Here is a 17,870-nt window from a genome sequence, read left to right as displayed (position 1 = left end):
TACCTATCCAGTTAGCTTTAACTTGTCAATCCTGGCGAATGACCAATACCGCTACTCCATATACGCAGTGTACGCATTCTGCATAGGGCACCAACTACCACAGGGGGCACCATCTGTTAACATCCTGTTTCACTCAGAAATGAGCCACATTTCGTCATGACAATGACTGGTTGTGCATGACCTTTTGTTTTGACTTGAAAATCGTATTCTCTGCTTTATGTTTTCTCCAAATGAATCATAGGTTCATAGTGTGTACATTAGCCAGGGTGATTCAAAGTGGAGTTTTGGGAAGCCCATGTTATTAAGATTCCCATGAGCCTCTGCTGGTGGGAAACAGCACAATAAAATGTGTCTCACGAGAGCACGCCAACCTCAGAGAGACTCACATCTGCATATGCATCTTGTTAGTCTCAAAGTCTCTACAATGCTGGGTAAGCAATTGCCTAGAAGCCGCTAAGAGTGCAAATGAGACAAAGATCTTGTTTTCGTCTCTATTGTGGCTCTTCTATGTTTCTGCTCTTGTGGGGTCAGCCAGGACACGCTGATGCAGCACTGGTTTCTGAATTGGAGGGTGTTTTTGCTCTAACACTCAATAGCAGTGGAACCAGTTCAAATTAGCGGTGAGAAAGTTCTGCCGTGGATAAAACTAAAACCAGCTGTAGGGTAATTAAGCTAAATGGAAGATTTCAAATGACTTTAAAACAATATTTCAACTTCTTCGTTGAAACCTCCCTCTTCAGTAACAGCAATAAACAAGAGGCCATCAGAGGTTTTGGACTTTTTTAAGTGTTTAAAAAAGTGTTTTAAGCTCTGCCTGAACAACTGAGAACAACTGCCTGCTGGAATGAGAGTGTGGTATTCATTAGTATTATAGCTTTATGCTGATGAATCATAGAAATATAGCATTGCTTTACCGTGTAAATCAGAAAATGTTGCAAACGTATAATGTGCATTTCAGACAGCCATTAGCTGGACTTTAATGCACCAGTAGGGCCCTATCAAATTTGTCCAAAAGTCAGTTAAATTTTTTTTCTGGATTATGTTTGTTCTGTTTAAATTTTAAATCACCAACACAAACACGCCCCTACTCAAAAGGATCACACACAAACACACTTAAATCACACACTTTGCACACATTCCAATTCACAAAAAATACTGACTGAAAACGAGTCGGTACTGAGCTGTATAAAACAATGTATAAAAATGCTTGCATTCGTTTCATCCGTCCTCATTTTCTTTCCTCGCAGCCTTCCCTTGCATCCTACAGGGGGTGGAGCTGAGACGTGAGGAAAGGAAGCCAGGAAAGGAAACGAGGATGCACAAATAAGAATTGAGAAGCACCCACAGTCTCGGTAGATGCAGCCTTCCGTTTGAGAAACGCCCATTGCAACACAGGTACCTCCCCCCTAATGAGTGTATACGCCCCTTACTGCTGATTAGTTACAAGTGTGTTTTGGTGCTCGGTCCAATCCACTTTCAACAGCGTTTCTCAGAAATCGCTTACTTCACCTTTAAATTTAAATTTAATTCAAACAAAATAAAATAAAAAGAATGTCTAATTAATTGAAATTATGTAACTAAAACAATTTAATAACAATGGGCCCTATGAAATCTTTTTTTTTATTTTTTTTTTATTCTGTATTTTCTGTTTGAATGTATTTTATTTAAATTTTTTGGGATTATGTTTATTTTTAACTGTTTAATAACATTGTATTAATCAAAAAGAATGTCTAATCAATTGAATTTATGAAAGTTTAAAGCATTTTACAATAATTTACAATTTTGTACATTTTTACAATAATAGGCCCTTTGATAATTTTTTTGATTTTTTTTCAGAAATTCTGTGTTGTGTGGTTTCATTTTTCTGGATTTATGATTTAATACAAATCTGTTATTAAAAACGATAGAAATCACAGGCATACAACATTAGCAATTAAATTAACTTTTTTTTTTTTTATCTCCTATTTTTGGTGATTTTTTTTTGACACAAACAAATAGGAAACTGCATCGCTCATTCACACAGAGACACACGTTTTTCACATTGTGGAACTCGTAGGGCTCTAAACCAGTCAGTGCTCTTAAACACCTGGATATTCAACTTCAACATGTTGCATGAGGAGACTGATCCTGACCTGCGTCAGCCGTGACTCCTGATTCAGTTGTGATGGAAGGTCAAGCACGGGGAATGTCAATATTTCCAATAGCAGAGACAAAGACATCATGACTATTTGTTCTTCTGATCCTTTCCCAGGCCTCCCTGCAGTGGAGCAGATATGTCATCAGCTGAACACTCAGCACTTCAGCACACATTCTTTCACACAGACTCCAGCGCTCATGACGTTTCAAATGACTCATTCCAGTGAGGTGAACTAGAGTCACCATAACAGCACACAAGGAGAGTTTCTCCCTGATTACACCGAATTTGAGACTCTAAAGAACTCGTTCACCAAACAGACATTCTTTTGAGGTTATAGAGTGTGTTTGAAAACACAACATGTCTTTGACAGTGTAATGTGAGAGCTGCAATTCTCAGACATGACATCAGAGGAATGGAATGTGCTTCACATGTGCCATCAGCAGGCCACTCTTAATATTCATCTGCTCTTTCTGTATGGGGCACAGAGTGCCAAACCCCTTTAATTATGCTAATTCATAACAGTAATAATGAACTGAGCGACTCAAACACCTACGACCGGGTTCTATATATAACTTTAAAGGGTTCTGTCCGGCGCTTCACATATAGAACCCTTTAGGGGTTTACATTAGAGGATCATCTTATGGATTTTGTTTTAATTTATGATGTTGTTTAATTCATTTTTAATTTGAATTAAATGTTATGAATTAAACAGCTCACAAACATACTTTATCACTAGAAACAAATCGAAATAACCCATTAAACATTTAACCTTTTTTGTAAGAGTGTGGTACTGAGGGAGGAAAGAGTCACTGACTCGCAGAGAGTCCAGCCCCTGAAGGCCTGACCGTGGTCTAGCGACGCCCCTGGTCACGTGTGATGAGTTTCAGACTGCATTATTTTTACATTCATATGCATGACTGACAGCACTCAAGCACATCTCCTTACGTAAGACATTACGTGCATATCCGGTGAAACATTAAACTAAAAATGTTTTACCCTATGGGCCCCAAAAAGTTTGAGAACGCCTGCTCTAAAGTGACACCAATGTTCAGTAATGTAAGCAATGAACTCTGCTCAAACTAGTCACAAAAAAAGTGTGCATTCTTATGATTGTTATGGTATTCTGCAGGCAGTGCAAAAAGACAACCTTTGAGTTGTTTTTCACTGAGTTGATCAGCGAGTCTTTGGTGTTACCTAATTGTCTGGCAGTTCTTGACAAAATCTGTCATTTTCTTAGCGATATATGCTATTTACACTAAGTACATATGAAGAGTTCAGATGCAAAAGCCTCTGAAATTTCCCTCTAGAATGATAATTTTTATCAAGCTTGTATGTTCAGTTATTTCACTTTAATGGCAATGAAAATTACCTATTAAAGGTGCAATGTGTGATATTTCTGAGGATCTATTGACATAAATGCAATATAAGATCCATAACTATGTTTTCAGTGGTGTATAAAGACCCCACTTAATGAACCGTTCTCTTACGAGAGGTCTCTCGTACTGCGTAAGATATCTTACGCTAGGGGAAAATCCTTTTCCGCGAGATATTGAAGCCAAAAATTATCCTTAATTTTGTAATAATGCAAAACGCGTTGCAGCAGCAATGCAGACATAGGCGAGACAGCTCGCGCGCCTATTGGCTGCTCTGCGGCAACTGCAGCAGCCTATCGAGCGAGGCCTGGCGTGACGTCAGACCCAATCAGGGCACTTCGCGCCCGCTGCGTCACGTCCCGCCGGGCGTGGTCTAGGCCTATAAATATCGCTCGCAGGCAGCTATTATCTGATTTTTCATCCTTCAAGCGAAGCACACGCATCGCTGGAGCTGGATTAGAAGCCGCGCCGTCGAGAGAGAGCACCTTCAGCGGGACGAGTCACTGAAGTCGCTGGCCGCGCCGCCTTCCTGCCTTCCTGCTGCGCTTTCCAAAATTTTAAAAATTTATTTTAATTACACTGTATTTCTGTGTGTGTGTGTCGCCGCCGCGACACACATTTCTAAAAGAGCAGGCGTCTTTTTAAAGATGCCTTCCTGCGGCTCGTGCAGAGCCCCACTCAGCGGCGTGGACCGCCACGTGATCTGCGTTTCCTGCCTGGGTGAGGAACATGCAGCCCTCGCGCTCGCTGACGGCGGATGCCCTCACTGCGAGCTGATGGCAATGGCGACTCTGAGGACTCGCCTAGCCGTCTTCACCGAGACTGCTCCCCCGCCCGCCGCGGCGTCGCGCCGTAAAAAGCGCCGTGCCCAGCGGGCCCCGGAACCCTCCCTCAGCCGCCAAAGCTCGCCGGTTCGCCCGCTTGCTTCCCCGGCTTCTTCTGTTTCGCTTCCTGACGGACAGCGGCCGCCGTCTGCCGCCGCTTCCGTTGATATCGCGGATGAGGAAGCCCTGCTGGGAGAGGATGATTCCTGCTCTATCCTGGCGTCAGGCAGTGAGGATTGGGCGGGCTCTGGGGATTTTTCCTGCCTGGGGAGCGCGCTTCGCCTGTGTCCAGACCGGCGCCCTTTCTTCCTGAGTTACACGAAGAAGTCGCCAGGTCCTGGAGAGCCCCCTATTCTGCTAGAGTGCGTCCTGCTGTTTCTTTGGCATTCTCCGCCGTTGACGATGCCAAGAACAAAGGATACCTCTCGCTGCCGCCGGTTGAAGAGGCGATAGCGGCCCACTTATGCCCGCCCTCCGCTGGACGGCGCGCTAAGCCGGCCCTACCCTCTAAAGCTTGCCGCACGACGTCAAGCTTGCTCCACCGCGCTTTCTCCGCCGCCGGGCAAGCGCAATGGATAAGTGGTGGTGGTGGCGCAATGGATAAGACACATGCCTTTGGTGTGAGAGACCCGGGTTCGAATCCACTGTGAGACACCAATGTGTCCCTGAGCAAGACACTTAACCCCCTAGTTGCTCCAGAGGCGTGCGACCTCTGACATATATAGCAATTGTAAGTCGCTTCGGATATAAGCGTCAGCTAAATGAATAAATGTAAATGTAAATGTAAGCTGCGTCAGCGTTGCACACCATGGCAACGCTCCAGATCTTCCAGGCCGATCTCCTCCGTAAGCTGGATGAGGAAGGACCTGACGCGATCTGCTTGCCGGACTTAAGGAGTGCCACGGACCTCGCTCTTCGTGCTACTAAGTCCGCAGCACAAGCCATTGGACGGACTATGGCTTCTCTCACCGTGTCTGAGAGACATCTCTGGCTGACGCTCTCGGAAATGGCCGAGTCTGAACGCACCGCGTTCCTCGACGCCCCGCTTTCCGCCACAGGCCTCTTTGGATCCTCCGTCAAGGATTTCGCGGAGAGATTCGCAGAGGTACAGAAAGCGTCTCAGGCTATGAAGCACTTCCTCCCGAAGCGCTCCAGCTCTGCAGCAGGCCGTGCGAAACCGTCTGCTCAGAGCTCACAGCCACAGCCACCGTCCACTGCCTCCACTTCACAGCGCCGCCAGGCCAGAAGCGCGAGACCGCGCTCCCGCTCATCCGGTCGCCGCCCCGCAGGACGCGGCTCGCGACCTAGGATCACGGTGAAGCCCGAGGCCCCGAAGTCGTCCTAGCACAGCTAGGAAAACGACGGTGTTCCAGTCCCGCTGCGGCCGGACTCACACCAAAGCTATTCGCTCGTCCAGTTCCAGAAAATGTGACTGTTCCAGTGTTTTCTGCAGCCAACAAGTCGGTTCTGTCACCCGCTTGCCTGCACACAAATGCCGTTTTCACGGCTACCCAGATAAATCCCCAAAAGAGTGTATTTTCTGGTGTCCCGGCCACGGCCGATGGTGTTTCATGTGTAGTAAGAATGCCCACTGCCCAGTGCCCATCCCTACACATAAGCACAGCCTGTCACACAGGGCTCGCGCACATAAAACCGACTCAGATCGGTTGCGCTTCAAACATGGTGAACGTGCCCACTACCCAGTGCCCACTAACACCACGTTATGCATGTCTCACGGTTTCTGTAAAAACGAAACCAACGTGCACTCGCTTCACGCAAGCGAACGATGCTTTCGGTGTGATAAATGTGCCCGCTGTCCCGCGCCCACATCCACACATAGACATGACAGTTCCCACGGGAACCGCCCAGCCCTCCCCCTCGCGGTTAACCACCGCAGAGGAGTCGAGCGCGGGCAATCTGCCCGCTGTCATCAGCGCGCCCCATGCCTCAAATGTCACGAGCGACACGCTTGTGTTACAGCACACCGAAGCTTCTCCATCGCTGAGCGAGCGGAGCGCGCTTCGTATTCGACCCCTAGCTATCCATGCAGACGCATGGGCAAAGCTACCCGGGGTTTCGAAGTGGGTGCTGAACATTATAGAAAGAGGCTATTCGCTGCAGTTTCGCCGACGCCCTCGCCGCTATGTGGCGCACGTCGAGACCACGGTAAAAACAGAAGTAGCACATCTACTTCGAGCCGAAGTGACGAAACTATTGAGCAAAGGGGCCATAGAACCTCTCTCTCAAGATCAGAGCGAGGGAGGGCTATACAGCAGATACTTCCTGGTACCGAAAAAAGACGGGGGTCTCAGACCCATACTAGATCTAAGGCAACTGAACAAAGTGCTTGTGAAGCGACAGTTCAGGATGCTCACGACCAGGCAAATCCTTGTGCAGATTCGCCAAGGAGATTGGTTTGTGTCAATAGATCTGAAAGACGCGTATTTTCAAATACAGATAGCGTCACGTCACAGGCGATATTTGAGATTCGCCTTCGAGGGCCAGGCATATCAGTACACAGTCCTGCCGTTCGGTTTGTCCCTAGCACCCCGTACATTTACGAAGTGCATGGATGTGGCGCTCGCACCCCTCAGAATGAGAGGCATGCGAGTGCTGAACTATTTGGACGATTGGCTGATTCTAGCGCAATCTCGCGCAGTGCTCATAGAACACACGACCATTTTACTCGATCACCTCGAGGATTTGGGTCTGAGTGTCAATTGGGCAAAGAGCTCCCTGTCACCCAGTCAGAAAATATCTTTCCTGGGCACAGAACTGGACTCACTATCCATGATAGCGCGACTATCACAACAGCGCGCGGTAGACATTCGACGCACAGCGAACTCTTTTCGCTGCGGCGCGTCTGTCCCGCTTAAGAAATTTCAGAAGATGCTAGGTCTCATGGCCTCAGCATCGTCAGTGCTCCAGCTGGGTCTGCTCCGCATGCGCCCGCTGCAGTTTTGGCTGAAAGCGCGAGTCCCACGCGATGCGTGGGCACCCGGTTTGCTTCGCCTCAGGGTCAATCAGAAATGCGTTACAGCTCTGAAACCCTGGAAAGCGAACGACTGGTACCAATCAGGTGTAAGCCTGGGGACTTCCTCGAGGGTGAAAGTGGTGTCCACGGACGCGTCCACCTCGGGATGGGGAGCGCTGCTCGAGGGCAGACCGTTCTTCGGCCAGTGGTCAGAACGGGAGAAGCTCCTGCACATAAACTGCCTCGAAATGCTGGCAGTAGACAACGCGCTGACGCGTTTTTGTCCCCAAATAAATTTGTCACCACGTCTTGGTCCGTTCGGACAACATGTCTGTGGTGTCCTACATAAATCGCCAGGGCGGCATCAGATCCGAGAAACTGTACAGGCTGGCAGAACGCCTCCTGGTATGGGCTCAGTGCAACCTGCGCTCGCTCAGAGCAGCGCACGTGCCAGGGATCTTGAATTTAGGACTGGACAGACTGTCCAGGAACAATGTTCCGGCAGGCGAATGGTCTCTACACCCACAGAAAGTCCAACTGCTGTGGAAGAAATTCGGCAGAGCGGAAGTGGACCTGTTTGCGTCTCAAGAAAACGCTCACTGTCAAGAATTTTTGTGGCCCCGCCGCCCGCTCTATGCTTTTCCCCCCGTCTCTCTCCTGCCTCAGGTGATAGAACGGATCAGGGAAGAAGGATGCTCAGTACTGCTGGTAGCACCGTTCTGGAAAAACCAACCTTGGTTCCCAGCCGTGATGCAGTTAGCAAGTACTGCCCCGTGGCCAGTACCAGTGAGGAGAGATCTCCTCTCACAGGCCCGCGGCTCGATCTGGCATCCTCACCCGGAACTATGGTCCCTTCATGTCTGGGCCATCAACGGGTACATGTTGGACTCCCTAAAGGAGTATTAAACACGATCACGCAGGCTAGAGCTCCGTCTACAAGACGACTCTATTCTTCGAAATGGTCAGTGTTTTCGGGCTGGTGCACAGCCCGTGGTGTGTCACCCACAAACTGTGATGTGACGGAGGTGCTTTCCTTCCTACAAGAGCTGTTGGATGGGGGCAGGGCCCCCTCCACGCTCAAAGTTTATGTGGCGGCTATAGCAGCGTTCTCAGAAACAACGCTTGGTCAGTCAATAGGAAGGAACGATTTAGTCATCCGCTTCCTTAGAGGGGCTAAGAGACTGAATCCTCCCAGACCTCCCTCAGTCCCCGTATGGGACCTTTCTACGGTTCTGGAAGCCATGAAAGGTGCGCCATTTGAGCCTTTACAGTCAATCGATTTGAAACACCTGTCTTTCAAAACGGTGTTTTTGCTGGCTCTCGCTTCAGTGAAGCGCATAGGGGATCTGCACGCGCTCTCTGTGAGCGCGGCGTGCATGGAGTTTGGGCCCAATGACTCAAAAGTTATACTCAAACCTAAGCACGGTTATGTTCCAAAATCCCTCAACACACCGTTTAGGGCGCAGATTATCTCTCTGTCAGCCCTACCGGTCCCTGATGAGGAAAGAGACGCGAGCCTCCTTTGCCCCGTCAGGGCATTACGAGCTTATGTGTCTCGCTCGTCTGTTTTCAGACAGACGGAACAGCTCTTTGTTTCGTTTAGCGGACGTTCTAAGGGACTAGCCGCGTCGAAACAGAGCCTATCCAGATGGATAGTTGATGCTATAGCGCTGGCATACGCCTCCAAGGGCATGCAGTGCCCTTTGGGTGTCAGAGCGCACTCCACAAGAGGCATGGCCTCTTCGTGGGCCTGGTCAAGTGGGATTGCCTTGCAAGATATTTGTATGGCGGCAGGCTGGGCCTCCCCGTCTACATTTATAAGGTTTTATAACCTAGAGGTTCCCGCCCTGCAGGCCAGGCTGCTGTCGGTCTAAACTACCAGTATTATCTGACCTGATGCGTTCAGCTCAGAATGCTGCGTTTGCTGAGCACAGCTCAATGTTCGACAGTATAAAGCTGGGCAAACTGTGTAAGACCCACATTTTTCCCCATCAGTTCAGGCCGTACCCTGCCCTGTCTGTATGATGAAATTCGCGTCCCATCGACGCTACTTTATGTGGAAAAGTGAGGCTGCACCCCTCCTTCTTCCCGGACTCCCTGTGAGTTCACTGAGTGATTGTGCACTATATGTACCCCGGGCTTTCGCCCTTGGGTCTTTGGTGTCAGATCTCAGCATGCACGGCGTTTTACATTGGGTCCCCTAGCGTAAGATATCTTACGCAGTACGAGAGACCTCTCGTAAGAGAACGTACTCGGTTACTAACGTAACCTCGGTTTTCTCTAGAAGAGGGAACGAGTACTGCGTATCTTGCCGTGCATGCACACGCTCTGGTTGCTTCGATGATGAAAAACCAGATAATAGCTGCCTGCGAGCGATATTTATAGGCCTAGACCACGCCCATTTCGGCGGGACGTGACGCAGCGGGCGCGAAGTGCCCTGATTGGGTCTGACGTCACGCCAGGCCTCGCTCGATAGGCTGCTGCAGTTGCCGCAGAGCAGCCAATAGGCGCGCGAGCTGTCTCGCCTATGTCTGCATTGCTGCTGCAACGCGTTTTGCATTATTACAAAATTAAGGATAATTTTTGGCTTCAATATCTCGCGGAAAAGGATTTTCCCCTAGCGTAAGATATCTTACGCAGTACTCGTTCCCTCTTCTAGAGAGAACCGAGGTTACGTTAGTAACCGAGTACGTTATGTTTGTATTACCTTAGAATGAGTCATTTATATCTACATAACCGCGGCCACCCCCTTCTATGAAGGTCGACATACTGTGACGTCATGTTTCTACCGTAGCCGACAGCGAACAGAGCGCTACAGAGCGCGTTTCGTCACTAACTTGAATGAGAAGCAGCAGAAAAAGACGCAGCAAAATACTCAGGTTGTCCCTGACGCGGCAAACGTGGAGAAAAACATGCTGTCTGAACGACGCCTCGGACATCTTAACGTTAGCTATTTCCCCTTACCTAAGTTAGCTGCTTTGATGCTCTTATCTTATACTAACTAGCATGGAAACAAGCTATGGTAAAGTCAGTGAATAAAAGACTAACACAATGATAAACAAGTAAAAATATCAATCACAATAACATGTGGTTTTACTGAATAATTAAGTAAATATAATTTAATATAAAATATAATATAGAGAAACCTCATTGCTTGACTTGCTACTCTCTGCTGACTCAGACGACGACATATTCCGATCCTACGTCGGCCACCGTAGATTCTCATTCGAGTTTGCAATTTGAAGGAAAGGCCGCGAGTTATTGACCGGTTGCAATTCGTAAATTTCACCACTAGATGCCGCTAAAAATCACACACTGCACCTTTAATTGTCATTAAAGTGAAATTACTGAACTTAAACATACGAGCTTGAAAAAAATGCTAATTTTAGAAGAAAATTTCAGATAGCACTTAGAGTCTTTTGCATCTGAAGTCTTCATATAGTGATAGCTGCTTTTTACACTAAGTTTAAAAATAGCAATAGATTCCATTTACACTAGGTGCCAGTAGCAATAGATTCTATTTACACTAAGTGAAAATAAAAGTGTTTTCTTTGCAATAAGTGTTAGTAGATGCTACTTATACTTATTATAAATAGTGGCAGATACTATTTGCACCTCAGTGTTGTTGTATTAAACGGTATGAAATAATAACAGTGCAAATTATTATATTTAATACAATTATTAAATGGATTCCGCCTTACTGGGACAATAAAGCCCTCCCTACACCAACCCCTAACCCTTACTGATAAACACTTTATTTTAAACACACGTTCGACACTTTATTTCCAATTTTCGTATATTTTCTTTCCAATCTGATATACAGTATGATGGGATAAGGGAGTAGAGCGAGTTCATCAAAAGGCTGTTGACAATCTAGCGTCTTCTGTAATTTTGTCTGGCCCAACCAGATTTATTTGCATTTAGTGTAAATAGACACTCAGTTTATGAATTTGATGACGTATAGGCTGTGATGCCCAGTTAGCAATGCTAGAACTGATGTGCGTGCGTACGCCAGGCGTTCAATCACTTGGATTTTTTTTTTTTTTACATAAAGCAACGGAAACAATTTAAATACTCTGTCATTTATGGTTAATTCTTCTTCATTTTTTAATTATAAAACAAGTAATAAAACAAAACCAAAAATTATGCCCCATCATGGGCTGTAATCACATTACCACATTCCTCCAATATTCTGATTATTTGTCCAATGCGTTTATTCTTAAATCACTCATATTGCCTTTACTACATGACTACACCAAAGATTAAGAAGAAGAAAATAACACATTGATGTTGTGTCCTCTCTGCCTTCAAGCTAAATCGAGTTCGACACCCCTGATTTAGTGCATTCATCTTTATTGGGCGGCAGACAGAACCGCTATAAACGAGACACACTGGCTCGGCTACAGACATTCATTAATTCTGGAATGCTGACAGATCCAACGTCCCAGTTGTTTGCAAGTTGTCTGTTCATGTCCTCTTCAGTACAGAAAGAAAAGAGAACTTTAAAGTGCGGGATAGACAAAAAATCTCGCAAAAACTCATAAGAGATCAATAAGAAGTCAGGCTCATGGCTTGTCTCTCTTGTCCTACCTCATCCTTCCTTACTGGCGGTTACAGTGGCCTGGTTTCCACCTCTGACCACAGACAGGCCCCGGGGTTCCTGTTTACTTGTGCCTGACATGAAAGGCTGTAGCTAGCAGGCCTGACACACACACAGAGTTCACACTCCAACTGCCTGCGAGCTGAAGCCTTTGCTAAACAACTGTGTAATAGGACTCGGTGCATAACAAAAAGCACCACAATCAGCCATTTCATATAAACATGAGATTCATCATCAGAGGAACATCCTGCACACTTCCTGTTTTTAAACAAACAAACTGGCTACTGAAGAGAAAATCTTTTCTTTTTTTTTTATTTCTTTTTTTTTATTGTTAGTTGTGATGCAATAGAAAAAAATCTCCTTTTTTTCAGATTTTGCACCTGGTTTTCCTAAAGCCAAATGGCCCAGCTCCCATCGCTGACTAGAGTCGGCCAATTCAAACATTCTTTACAAATAGGCACATCTCACGACTTCCCCCTCTGATTGGTAATGACAAAAAAAGACAACACAACAACACAAGCTTAGCAGTTCACTAGCATGACCAGACCTACATGTTCATGCATATGCTAATACAGACAGTCAAAAAAAAAAAAATGTTGCACGATTTATCAAAGATTCGTTAAAAAATTGTGAATTATAAAAGTGCTTATAGAGCAAATTTTCAGCAGTATTGGTTCTGGAGTATTTTTACCAGAGCAATTTTAAAAGAGTCTTTGTTAAAGGGGTTATTATGAACCAAACCAATCAACTATAAGCTTAAATCACAACATTACTTTGATTTGAAGCAAAAGCATTTATCAAAACTGACAAAAAGACAAAGATACAAGACTGTGTACCAAACGGTTTTAACTCTATCCCTGCCATTGACAAGACTTCCCATTATTTATGACACAACGCTTCCCCGCAATTGATGAGTTTTCACTTTCAGAACCAGACTGGTACGCTATATTACTATAGCAGTGTTTTCTAAGGCAACAATATCATTGCTCCTACTTACTAGTAACTGCATAGCAACACACTAAAAACTCATCTGAAGACCTTATAACATCCTGTCATTATGGTGGAGAGTATTGCATGGCCAAACACATTTCCCCCAGCTTCATTTTTAACTGACACATTCACATACAGTGTGCAGTGTTTCTTGTCATCAGTTTTTAAAAATGGTAAAATACTAATGTTAAAAACACTGATCATCTTGACCGGTGCACAGCTCTCTTGACCTGATGGCAGCGGACTACTGAGCGCAGGACAGCGGTGTTTTCCGAATGATGTGATGCTGAAGGAATGTGCCCTCTGACCCAGATCTGCCTGTATAAAGGGATGTGGAGTGGCCCGGAGAAGAAAGCTCAGTGTTTAGGACCCCTGCTGTCCATCCCCACTCTTCTCGAACACTGCACTGTTTTAGTCCACCCTGTGTTAACACCCCCCTTCAGCTCGCACAGACGCTGTCTTTCTCTTCCTCTGCCCCTGCAGCTGCAGCTTCCTTTATGTAATCACCTCGGAGACACACTGCGTGAGGCCTTTATTGTCCGGCAGCGGAGAGGGCCGCCCCAAATAGTTGTAGTCCTTGGACGAGTGGTCTGCTGTTGGAGTAAGTGTGGATGGAAAATAGACAGTGGAGACCACACTTGAATACTGATGACAGATGAACAGGTGCACCTTCACACACACACACACACACACACACACACACACACACACACACAGGTCAGCGAGTACAACGGGGAGAAAAAACAGCAGGGTAACTTGAGGCATCATCAGTTTTCATCAGCAGTGATGTGAAGCTTACAGTTTTAAATGTGCAGATTTTTGAAATACTGTATACAGGGCATGAAAAGTTCCATAAATTAAATACTAATATGAACCATGAACTTTAATAGTTAAAGTTGTGTTCTTTTGCAGCCTCACGTGAGACTCTTTTTTAACCTTTTTATGTTTCAGAACTTTCAGAGAACATTCAAAAGAATTGTTTCCATAATGTTTGCAAAATGGAATGTTGCCTTAGCTTTCGCATAGCCAAGATTTGTTTAGTTTTTTTTAACGTAAAAAAAAAAAAAAAAATTGGGGTGTTTTGAACATTCAGATAACATTCAGAAATACAATTTTCATAACTTAAACACTTGTATAACTTAATGCGAATGTTAGCAAAACAATTTTAGAACATTTTTGTTAGCTCGGTACTAACTTTACATTTTACTCAGTAAAATTTACACTGTAAATTGTGCATTTCACAATGGCATAACTGAAACATTGAGTTATTCTGCATCCATCCCACTAGGAGTCAGTCCAAGATGACTTTCATATCTGCCTTTGTAAATTAAACTAAATAATTATTGACTACACTTATAGTTCTGAACTTTTCCATGGTCACTTATGATTTGCACCTGTTATGTTCAGTCCCTTATCGGTTCTTGTTTTTAATTGATTGTGGTTGCGGTTCTCCTACGTTTATTCATATGTTCTCCTGAGTGTTTGGATTATAAATAAAGACAGTGTTCACTTGAACCTTTGTCTACATGTGTGTACCACTACGTGTGACAATATCAGCATCCACACCAAAGCACGATAAAGTTCTGTTTATTGTAAGATCACACTGTAGTTTTGTGGTCTTCCGCTTTAAATGTTCAAGCTCTTTACAGCAAGATGGATAGAAGGGCAAAGAAGAGCATACCTAAAGTGGTTTGCAGACGTCTTTAAAATAACATTTCTGAATCCTTTATTAATTGTCATAAAAATCATTGTTATTGTACATAAAGTCTGTAAGATTGTACATTTTAATATTAGAAACAGTACTAATGGTATAAATTATATGTCAGATATATATTCTTTTAAAAGTAATTCATGATTCTGGATAATATGTTTGTTTGTTTTTTTTATCTCTTGAATGAATGATTCAATGATGCATCAAATAAATTTTAACAGTCAATGGTCATCACCTACTGGCAAAACAATGTAATAGATACCATCTTTATTTGAAGCGCATTAGTTACAAAGGTCATTCACTCATTTTGATTGCTGCTACAATATCAGTTTATGTCAGGACTATAAACTTTTATCCCAATACGTTCATTATTGTTTGATGTTTGCAACAGAAATAGCAATACTGTGTTGTTGAAAACACTGTTTGTGAAACTGTTTCAAACATGACCACTGTTCTCTTTGGGTCAGCGGCAGCGCAAAAGCAGCTTTAAATATTCCAGTGTGATCGTAATTTCAATGTTTGAATTGTTGTATCAATGTTGTAATCTCATGTTTGAATTGAGATCACAACCTTTTAATGAATAATCGTGCATACAAATTTATTTTTTATATCATATTTGTACCGGGCCTCAAAAGTAACCCGGGCAAGGGCGACCCCGCTCCCATTTCTGTGATCCATGGAGTTACATGTAATGTAGCTCAGCTGTTTCTCATAATAATATGAATTCTTCCAATACAGCACTGCTCTAGACAGCCAACAACCCCTCAACTGCCCCAGAGTTCAGCTGTTTCATCTGTCACACTGGTGCCTTAATTCTTCAGAATGTGATAGTGCTGTAATGTGGTCTTTGTGCTGTAATTTACACACAGTGAGTCCAGTGTTTGCAGCAGTCTGAGGAAGAGGAGAGTGATCTGTACACAGCTCCTGGTCAGGCCTGTGAATCTGAAAGAGAGGCTTTGTCTGCCATATGCAGCAGTGCTGAAACCGAGCACTCACAGATTACAGGCTAAAGACTAACTGCATGAGAAGCCCCTTCATCGCATGAAATGTCACCACGGCTCTGCAATACAGGCAAGTACTGAACAGTGAAATGGTCACGGAAACACACAGAACATGGCAGCAGCATCTCCTTCTGTCTGAACTCACCTGAGAGAGGAGCGTCAGTCAAGATTCTACGTCATTACGAACTCACTTGTGAATGTCACATTTCAAAATTTAGACTGAACTGCTTTTTTAGTGACGAACTTTGGATGGATAAACAGAGTTTAGATTTCCTATTAAAGTGTCAGCCATGACAACCTCAAAATCAACATTTTTACTATATATATTATTTTATATATATCTTTGTGTGTGTGTGTGTGTGTGTGTGTGTGTGTGTGTGTGTGTGTGTGTGTGTGTGTGTGTGTGTGTGTGTGTGTGTGTGTGTGTGTGTGTGTGTGCTGATGTTTCAAATGTGGCCCATTTGGTATCAGAATTCAGAAAATTTTGAGTGCTTGTATGATTAAGCTTTTAACATTGAACGTAATATAATTAATTCACAAAACAAGTTTGTACTCAGGCATGAAAAATTTTAAACAACAAATGTAAAAAAAATATTTATGTTTAGTGCATCTGAGCTGTGATAAAAACAGGTCACATTCAGCAGCATGTTAGTGTTTATTCTGTTGTTACGTCTTATGTCTTTTTTAAAGTGTTTTGTTGTTGTGTTTTTGAGTGTGTATGTTGCAGGATAAAGGTCTGGCCTGCACTCAAGCCAGCTGAGATCCTGATTGGTCTGTTCCTGGTTCCGGTGATAAGGACCACCCAAAACACACTATCGAAGCTGAATTCGTGCCAGTTGTTCTGCTCGGCCTTGGTTTCCTCTTTATAAAACTTGCTTTTGTTCAATTCAATTTACAATTCTTAGCATTACTTTTGCCTTCTGTTATATTGCGTAAATATTATCTGTAAATACTCAGTTTAAGGGAAGTAGGGAGTGTGTTGCCATTTGTTTCACATATATCGTTTGTTCTATGTTTTGGGTTAATGGAGATAGGGAAGTTGCGTTGCATTTTGTGTTTTCTTTCTTTTAGGGAATTTAGAGGGTACTATCCACTCCTGAATTTAATCCCTTTGTTTCTGGTTTTCCCCTATATTTTTGTTATAAAATCTACTTTTGTTAAACATTAACTTTGTGAGTGAGCTAGCGCTTATAACCTTATAAAATGTGTGTGTGTGTGTAAATATATATATATATATATATATATATATATATATATATATATATATATATATATAACACTTATTCTCAGATCACATTCATGAAAGCAAACGTTTCTAACAAAAACTAATGGAGCTCTGAAGGTCTTAACTAAGGAGTCTGTTTTTAATCAGTTATGAAAGAGGTGTAGAGAAATCAAAGGATTTTGAAGCTGTAAATTGGGATGTCTTCCATGAGCGTCTAATTGCACGCCTGCTGTTGTCAAGGCATGGAAGGTGACAGCAGGTGAAAGCCAGTCATGTTTTTCAGGGGTCTGGAATTTAAATGTGCCTTTCTCGCTCTCTCTCTCTCTCTCACACACACACACACACACACACACACACACACACACACACACACACACACACACACACACACACACACACACACACACACACACACACACACACACGAGTGTGAGTGTGAGTGGCAATCAAGCTTCTCTCGGGATGAGCGCGGTCTGCACTCACGCATTCTCTCTGTCCCTGCATGTCAGTCACTGTCAGAATGTCAATTGTGCCAGGAGCGTCACGCCTGATTATATATTTTGATTTTTTATTTAAAATCTCATCCATTCCTCAAACCACCAAGGTCATTGTTTCACCAAACCAGTTCAAGTTCTCCTGCACATGGTTGAAAGGCACATTATTAGAGCTCTGAGTTCAGAGAAGTCTCCACTAAATATATTACAGTACAGACTCACATGCGCATGTGATCCGTCAGGAAAATGTCTCATCATACGGCCTCTCATTTGATTCTGTTTTTAATGCTAATATAAAGAATTCGAAATCCAAATAGCATCTCCTGACTACATCCAGCTTTTTCAACATGCTGGAGGCTATAAAAAAAGAAATTCTATTCCGTCACAAGGAGATGTTCACCATAGCCTGATGGTTTGTGCCAGCACTTTCTATAGAATAATTGAAAGAGGAAAGTGCATATGGAATAGCGCAATAATAATAAAAATTTATATTGCTGATTTATATAGAAAAATCTACACGCTGGTTCCTACAATCACACTG

At 44.0% G+C, this 17,870-nt stretch overlaps 1 long non-coding RNA gene across 1 annotated transcript in view; it reads right to left on the bottom strand.

The window, feature by feature from the left end:
• Window positions 1–14,213, bottom strand: part of LOC309484243 — a 61,482-nt gene extending 47,269 nt beyond the window's left edge. The window contains exon 1 of the long non-coding RNA XR_014200770.1: window positions 11,899–14,213. This is a non-coding gene — a long non-coding RNA (uncharacterized lncRNA). The remainder of the gene's footprint in view (window positions 1–11,898) is intronic.
• Window positions 14,214–17,870: the final 3,657 nt, after the last annotated feature.

Source organism: Leuciscus leuciscus (assembly GCF_965113295.1).
Source record: "Leuciscus leuciscus genome assembly, chromosome: 20".
Taxonomy (NCBI): Eukaryota; Metazoa; Chordata; class Actinopteri; order Cypriniformes; family Leuciscidae; genus Leuciscus; species Leuciscus leuciscus.
Note: the sequence above shows the minus strand (reverse complement) of the source record. Positions and strands in the feature narration are given on the sequence as shown.